Here is an 8877-nt window from a genome sequence, read left to right as displayed (position 1 = left end):
CTGGTAATGAGCAAAGTAAGCCATCCAATTAAAAAATTTCTTTCCTCCAAGGTTAAATTTAAATCTGTAAAGCTGTATTTAAAAATGTAATTTTGGGGTACCTGGATGGCTTAATTGGTTAAGTGTCTGACTTTGGCTCAGGTCATGATCTCATTCATGGTTTGTGAGTTTGGGCCCCACTTTGGGCTCTGTGCTGACTGTGGGGAGCCTGCCTGAGATTTTCTCTCTCCCTCTCTCTGCCCCTTTCCCACTTGCTCTCTGTCTCTTTCTCTCAACATAAATAAACTTAAAAAAATTTAATTTTGGACTTGAAAATATTTACATGGAATTACAAAATTTGGGCATTAGAAAGAACTTTAAATGAGTATGAAGTTCCTTCATTTTACAGAAGAGGAAACTGGAGTTCAGTTATGTCAAAAGAGTGTCCAAAGTCCCACAGTTAATTGGGAATGTTACCAGGGTAGTTATCAGAGCCCGTGTATTCTTACTACCAGTTCATATTCCAATCTAACTCATATCTTTCCTCTCTTGACCACAAAAATAACAGGTTTGACAGCCCAGAGATAATTAGTTTCATGTTCTCCTAACTGAGTTAGCTGAATATGTAATGCATATTCTGTTTCAAGAAAGCCACCTCTGTGCTTATTTAGTCCCTGTATGCTTCAGCAGTCCTGAGAGACTTTCCAAGTCAATTGGATTAGACAGAGCAATGAGAGCAAAAGTCAAGAATATAAAATCTGACTGTATACTGACTACTTAAATGAATCATTTAATTTCAGGGTCTTAGATTCCCAATTTTAAAATTAGATTAAGAGAGCACCATTCAAATGTTTTAAAATCATATGCGTGTTTTTTTGTTTGTTTTTTTGTTTGTTTAACATTCTATAGGTTTAGATGAATATCTGACCTTTTCCCCCTAATTTCTTCATTAACTAAGGCATGAAATAAACTAGTTGCTGGGAGAGATTTATCCCTTCTTAAAGAATGAATCATTTGCCCTCTCCAAAGTATTGAAATTGTCATGCTTACCACCTTTCCCTCAAATGCTCCAAATTTTTAGTTTCTTCAAAACACAAAATGGAAGTATGAAAGCCTTTCATCTTACTTTGTAAGATTTCACATTGGACTTGGATTTGCACTTCTATGGCAGTACAAAGTTAGCATTTGGGTTGGCTGGCTATTTTAGGTATCTGCATTTTGATAAATCCAGTATACGGATCTCACCTTTGTGGGTACAAATTTATTTGGTCAGCTTACCCAACAGATCAGCAGCCCATTCCAGCTCCTCAAACTCCCAAGAGAATCACTGATAAGTGGAATTAATTTAAATTACAGTGATGGCAGGGTGCTTGGGTGGCTCAGTCAGTTGAGTGTCCGACTTCGGCTCAGGTCATGATCTCACAGTTTGTGGGTTCAAGCCCCACATCAGGCTCTGTGCTGACAGCTAGCTCAGAGCCTGGAGACTGTTTCGGATTCTGTATCTCCCTCTCTTTCTGACCCTCCCCTGCTCACGCTGCCTCTCTCTCGATCTCTCTCAGAAATAAATAAAACATTAAAAAATTAAAAAAAAATAAAGTGATGGCTATATCTTTCCAAGGTGGTTGGAATATGTCTATATTTGGCATTCCCCTTTCAGACTTAAGTTATCAGGGAAACTGAATTAGCAATCAGAAAGTATTGATGGAATTGGAGCATTATTACAGTTTTGTATACACTCATAATATTCCAATTATGTTTCTCTGAGAATAAAATGTCTGATTCTTGACTGTACTTGGGAGATACTTTTCAGTTTTAACCTCAGCTGAGGAAAACTTTGTTCTGTTAGTAATACATTTACAAACCATAATGTTGGATAGTACTATTTTTGTAGCTTATTTATTTTACCTTGACTTTTGAGCTATTCAGGGAAAATTTCCTAACATTTCACCTCTAAAAGTTGCCTTTTTGCAATGACCACAAAGTGGTTAGTGATGCTTGTTACACTTCTTTCCTGAATAAAATAAGGCCAACAACAGCCTAATACTTTCATCTTTAGTCTAAAATTGCAATCATCAAAGGAACATGTATTCAAGCATGTTGCCTTATGCTTTTAAATCCAGGCAGGAAATCCAGCTTTAGTATTGTTTGTGCCAACTATGGTCACCTTGTATGGTGTCGTCTTTTATAGGCAGAGGTTTTTGCAATCTGTCACATGCCAAGGCAAATTTCTGACAGTCCCTCTTGCACATTGAGAGGGGCCTGTATTGCTCACAATTCAAAGTCTCTATTGCTTCATATGTTCTTTATTTAATCATCAAATATTAGGAGTTGTGAAGAGAACAAGGTTCCATGTTCCAGCAAATACTTGCTCTGCAACCAATCAATCCCACAGCAGGATATCCACAGAAAGATAAATATGAAATGTAATTATTACATGGCAAAATGAGTGATCCTGAAAAATCCATCAGCTCTGCTTCCTTCACATATTCATTTATGCTTTGTAACATTTCAAACTTTGAGTTAAGAATCATTTTAAGCTAAAACATTTAAGCTGTATACCTTATTTCCTCCAATTATTAGTCAATCTAGGACAAAATGAGGCTACTTAGGCTAACAAAATAATTTTCTTTCTTTTGGAAAATAATTTTCTTGTTGTATATTGCTTTTATAGAGACAAATATATTTATGTAGAATAGCCGGGCATTAAGCTAAGTTTGATATCATGGAAACCAATTGAAAATAATAATTTGGAAAGGCTTGATGTTTTTCATTTGTTTTTAAGTGTAAAAGTTAAAACTCAAACCGTGTCAGTTTTCAAGCTTCATACTATTTTTTCTTGAGTTGTATATACTGGAATCCCAAAACCTGAAGGCCTTGTAGACAGAATGCTTTTGAGAAATCAAGTAGTTTCTAGGAACCTAATGTTACTTTTCCATTTAACTATCTCTCTCTCCTTTTACCTAATAATCCCTTCTTCTTCTAGCAGATACTGTCTTCCTCCTCTATGGTGTACTCTTTGAATTAAGAATTCAAACTCTTTGACTTTGAATTAAGAAGGGAGAAAAACCAGTGTTTTCTTTAGAAGTCAAATTTTTCCCCTCCTTGCTTCCTTCTTTTATAGATGAGCAGACATAAATAAATGATGATCCTGTGTAAATTGTCATGACATACTGGGAAAAGCTTCTCTATCTTCTGAATAATAATAGGAGATAATGTGGATGGTATTAAAGGTACAAATTAGAGCCCTCAGAAAAGAATAAAATCTAGTAATGGTGGAGAAGAGATAAGAGTTTGTAAGAAGAGTTGAAGTAACTGTGAACCTATCAAGACACTAGCTTTACCTATGGTACCTAGATCCACCGTCCCTTGGTCTTAGCCATTTGGTAGGGGTCCGTTGATGCTCATCCTCTGGCTGAGTGCATAACTGAGGCCTAACCAATCAGGTTAACTTGCCTTAGTAAGTGCTTTAGGGGTGGGGTTATGACCTGGTTCTATGGTTCTCAAGATTTTGGTCTCAGGACCCCTTTACAGCCTTAAAAATTATTGAGGACATTAAAGAACTTTTAAGTAGGTTACATGTATAAATATTTACCATATTCAAACAATTTCTAGATACAGAAATATACAAACACACATTTCATTAGCTGTCAGGGTGATGATATCATTGCATATCGTGTAGCCTCTGGAAAAACTCCACTGTATCTAAAGAGAAAATAAGAGTGGAAAGACAAATAATGCCTTAGTATTAGTATGAAAATATTGTTGACCTTAAAGACCCTACAAAAGGGTCCTGGGGTCTCCAGGTATCCCCAGACAAACTTGATAAGTACCGATCTAAATTATTGCTTAGAGAAGACAATACCAATTTTGCCACCGTGTAGGAAGAGCCAATATGAGAAGTAAGTCAACAAAGGAGAAAGCATAGCTGAAAGATGGCATTTTTATGATATGGTTTCAGACTCTGAATCTAGCCAGCCCTGAAGCTGTATACATGTATGGAATTCATAACTGCATGAGCTTTTTGACTTAAACTAGAATCAGTCACTTGTAGCCAAAATGTTCTTATACATTTGGATTTCCAGCTGGGGACTTCAGAGGAAGAGAGTAAGGGTAAGAAAAATACAAAGGACCAGTGCACAAAATTATTCAAGCAGAAATCTGGGCAGCAGAAATACAATATCAAAAGCCTGAGGAAAAGTTCAAATTTATTTTTATAAACATGGCAGACATTGGAAAAACAGTGTCCTAATTGTTCTCAAATAAGTGCCATCAAACTCCATGGAGACAGTTGTCCATGGACATGATAAGTGGCTCAGCTTCACTTCATTAAAAAATGACAAACGCATCAAAACTAACAGCAAAATGTCAATTTCATTAGTAGGAATGTATAAACTTATCTCAGCTGACTTTGAAAAATTCTAACTAGAAAGCTACTTTGGTGGGTGGGGGGTGGGGGGGAAGCATTAGGCTACTTAGTTCAAATATTAAAAATTTCTCCAATATTCTCTAGTCTATAGAGCTGTATTTTCTTTAAGAGCGTGTCTAATTTCTAAATCCCAGCTTTTAAAGAAAACTTTTAACCGTTTTTTCAATAGGCTAAATTTTTAATTTCTATGCTTTCGTGAATATACATAGTAGTTTAATCTATCACTGATTGTACTGGGTTGAATAGTGTCCCCTCAAATTTCATATCCACCCAGAATCTCAGAATGTGACCTATTCACATAGGGTCTTTGTAGATGTAATTTGTTAAGTTGGGGTCATAGTGGATGATAGTGGGCCTTAAATCCATTGATGATATCCTTACAATAAAGGCAAGTGAAAACACATATAGGCAAGAAAGCCACGTAAACATGGCAGCAAAGACTGGAATGATGCAGCTTCAAGCCAAAGAATGCTGAGGATTGCCAGCAACCACTCGATGCTAGAAAGAGGCAGGGAAGAATTTTTTTTTTTATAGTATTTATTTATTTTTGAGGGAGAGAATAAGCAGAGGAGGGGCAGAGAGAGAGGGGGACAGAGGATCCGAAGTGGGCCCTGTGCTGACAGCAGAGAGCTCAATGTGGGGCTTGCACTCTCAAATCGTGAGATCATGACCTAAGTCAAAGTCGGACACTCAACTGACTGAGGTACCCAGGCGCCCCCCTCCCTTTTTTTATGTTATAGAAGCATATTTATTGATATGAAAAAGTGTTCACAATATACAGTTAGGGAAAAAGCAAGATCTTTCAGAGAGAGCATGGCTTTCCTTTGATTTTTGACTTCAGCTCCAGAACTTTAAGAAAATAAATTTCTCTTGTTTTAAGCCACCCAGTTCATGATACTTGGTTATGACAGCCTTAGGAACTAATATACTTTCTAACTCAGTCAGTCTGAAATTCATCTTGACTATAATCAAGCTTCCTTTGGGGAAATTAATAGGTTAAAACCAATCGGAGTTTCACCTTGTACCCATTTTTGTTGTTACTGTGCTGAATACACATAACAAAATTTACTATTTTAACCATTTTAAAATGTACAATTCAATGGCATTAAATATAATCAATATGTTGCACACATTTTTAATTGACTCAGTTTTAGTTGTGGTCATTAGCCTATCAGGAAAGAGGCAAGAATGGAATAAGCCTTACAGTAAGAATAATTCATTGCCAAATTTGTTCTTGCTCACATCTAACATCGATGAGGAGAGTCTCATCCCAAAGAAGCCAGTAAGCTTTGGTTTTATGCTGAAATTGTAATTAACCACAGGAAAACTAAAGTACCAGAAGGGCTAAGTGTAAATACACTATTAGAAAAAATTCAACCTTTATTCATTTAATTCATTTGTCTTTCATCTTCAAAATGAAAATCATTATGAAAGTCAGATGCTTACTTATCTTTTGTGTTAATTTTTAGTAAATGTAAACCCCTGTTGTTGTTTTCATTATTAAAACCTTAAGAATGGAGAGAGTGAATCCTTGGGCATTTCTAAGGCTATTACATACAAACTTTTTTTTCACTTTTTGTTTTCCCCTTCCTCTCAAGTATATTCCTGAGACATCTGTCAATATTTGGAAATGCTTTTTTTTTTAAATGTTTTATTTCTGAGAGACAGCACGAGCAGGGGAGGGTCAGAGAGAGAGGGAGATACAGAATCTGAAACAACCTCCAGGCTCTGAGCTAGCTGTCAGCACAGAGCCCGACGAGGGGCTTGAACCCATGAACCGTGAGATCATGACCTGAGCTGAAGTCGGATGCTTAACTGACTGAGCCACCCAGGCACCCCTATGCTACTCTCTTCTTACCAGAAAAAATTGTTGTTACAACGCTTGATTCCAGGATGATTTTTGAAGAAATGTCATACTATAAAGCAGGAGTAAAAAAGAATTGTGCATACTGCAATATTCATTCAATAAGCATTGGTAAAAGTCATATTAGGGGAGCCTGAGTGACTGTTGGTTAAGCCTCTGACTTCAGCTCAGGTCAAGATCTCAAAGTTCATGAATTTGAGTCCCCCTTTGGGCTCTATGCTGACAGCTGGGAGCCTGGAGCCTTCTTTGGATTCTTTGTCTCTCTTTCTCTCTGCCCCTTCCCCACTTGCACTCTGTCTTTCTGTTTCTCAGAAGTAAACATTGTGGGGCAACCCGGTGGCTCAGTCGGTTGAGCATCTGACTTCAGCTCAGGTCATGAACACATGGTTTGTGGGTTCGAGCCCTGTGTTGGGCTTTGTGCTGACAGTTCAGAGCCTGAAGCCTGCTTTGGATTCTGTGTCTCCCTCTCTCTCTGCCCCTCTGCTCTCTCTCAAAAATAAAGATAAAAAAAAAAAAATTTTAAAAAGTCACATTCGACAGTAAAGTCACTGATTTTTTTCCTGTGCAAATTTTGTTACAGTTTGCCAAATTTAGTAGAGATGAATACACTTGAGGAAAATTGTTGTAAGACAAGCACGTATTATAGTTGTCTGGTTTAGTTCTATTAATACTAGCTTTTTCAGCAATTTTAGTAGCTTCAGCAAATAAACCTCCATATACTTTAGGATTTTCACCCTTCCCAATTAAGTTTTAATGAATTTCACGATTATTACTTTTTTTTTTAATATTTTTTATTTATTTCTAGGAGAGAGACAGACAGACAGACAGCGTGAGCAGGGGAGGGTCAGAGAGAGAGGGAGTCACAGACTCCGAAAGAGGCTCCAGGCTCTGAGCCGGCAGTCAGCACAGAGCCCGACGCGGGGCTCGAACCCACGAACCGCGAGATCATGACCTAAGCGAAAGTCGGACGCTTAACCGACTAAGCCACCCAGGCGCCCCTCGATTATTACTTTTATAGATATAGGAAGTCCCTTATTTTCTGTTATTTATTGTGAAACAAAAATACCAGTTTCTTTCCATGGATGATTATAGAATATTGTAAGTTGAGAGGGTGCTTATTTAGACCACTACTTTACTTAAAGGGTGCTTATTTATTCTGCAACCTTAAAAACCCCAAACTTAGTATAAGGTTATAGGACCTACTAGTAGGTTTAGAATTTCTCTAAAAATTCAAGACATTTTAGAATTATTTCAAATTTGAGGGTGTGGTGGGGAATAAAGATAGATTGCAAAGGCAGCAATGTAACCAACCATTTTCTTGGACGTACTTTCTCTCGTTTGACTCTAGTTAAGAATCTGTTGGCCATCAGGCTCTATGGTGATAGATTATTAAAGTGGCTTTATGATCTGCCTTCCATTTTAAATCTGTCAAAAATACTAACAACACTCAAAATAAATTTTACTATTTATTTTATCCTACCTCAATTTCATCTATCATCTACTTTGTACTCCCATTATTTAAATGAAATACAAAACAATATGAATCTTCAGTTAGAGGGTAAGTCCATGTTCCATTGACACAATAAAAAAATAACCATCAAATTGACTAAGATTTTAATTGTGTACAAACGTTGAGTATACATTTTTGACACTTTGCTTTTCATTCTTAGGCTTCCCAGGTTTTTATCATGGCTGAGAACATTGGTAAAAAATATATATGTGTGTGTATTATTTTTCTAATTCCCAAGGTGAAAAGGCCAGGAAAAAAACCCAAGAAGTCAATGTGAAATTGCCACAGGTGATTAATAATACATTTATGAAAGATATACGAAAATCAGTGGCAACAAAAACTATTTTTATGGTAATCTCACACCCTACAAATGCTGAAATGAAACTCAATTGTCACGGCCTGGCTTCTACTTCCAGGCATTCGATCGTGGTTCAGGGGCGAGGAATACGTTGTTCTCATGGAGACTGGTGCTTTTCACCTAAAAGCAGACACCGTAGTGATGAAGCGTAAGGCCACGAAACCAGGGGGCAGTGGGAGGAAGAAAAGCCAGGTATCCCCATTCAGGATGCTCTGCTTCGCTTGTGAGGATCGTCTTGTGGGTAAACACTTGGAAATGGGATCCTTAACCACAGAAGCAGCGGAAATCCTCCGGTAGGGCGAGCCGACTGACAAAGCAAGCGGGAAGGTGAGGCGGGACAGGTTAACTCCTCCTCCACTACGGCGGGCTCCGGGGCTCAGTGGCCACGGTTCTGCCACCCACATAGCCTTCTAAGCCACGTGCAGGTTTCCTGACGCTTTCATGGGGTCGACGGGCTGCACCCCAGGGCTGCGAGAAGCCCCTCAGGCTGAGTCCTTTCCTCGTCCCGTAGGTAGAGCGGTTCGGCGGCCGCGAGAGCTGCCCCGCGGCTCTGACTACCGCCGAGGCGCTGGCTCGGCAGGGGATTGCTTCTGTCTGGGGCTCGGCTGAGGCAGCGTTCGCGTCCCGCGCGCACCCGTTTCGCGTTTTCCAGCCAATCCGCCGCTACTCGCACGCCCAGGAGCGTTCCTCGGCCCTTCTAGGGCTGGGCCGCCTCCTTCCCGCTCCCAGTACTCCGCAAC

This window comes from Crocuta crocuta, unplaced genomic scaffold (genome assembly GCF_008692635.1).
Source record: "Crocuta crocuta isolate KB4526 unplaced genomic scaffold, BGI_CrCroc_1.0 scaffold55, whole genome shotgun sequence".
Classification (NCBI taxonomy): domain Eukaryota; kingdom Metazoa; phylum Chordata; class Mammalia; order Carnivora; family Hyaenidae; genus Crocuta; species Crocuta crocuta.
The sequence above is the reverse complement of the archived record's forward strand: the minus strand, read 5'-3'. Positions refer to the sequence as shown.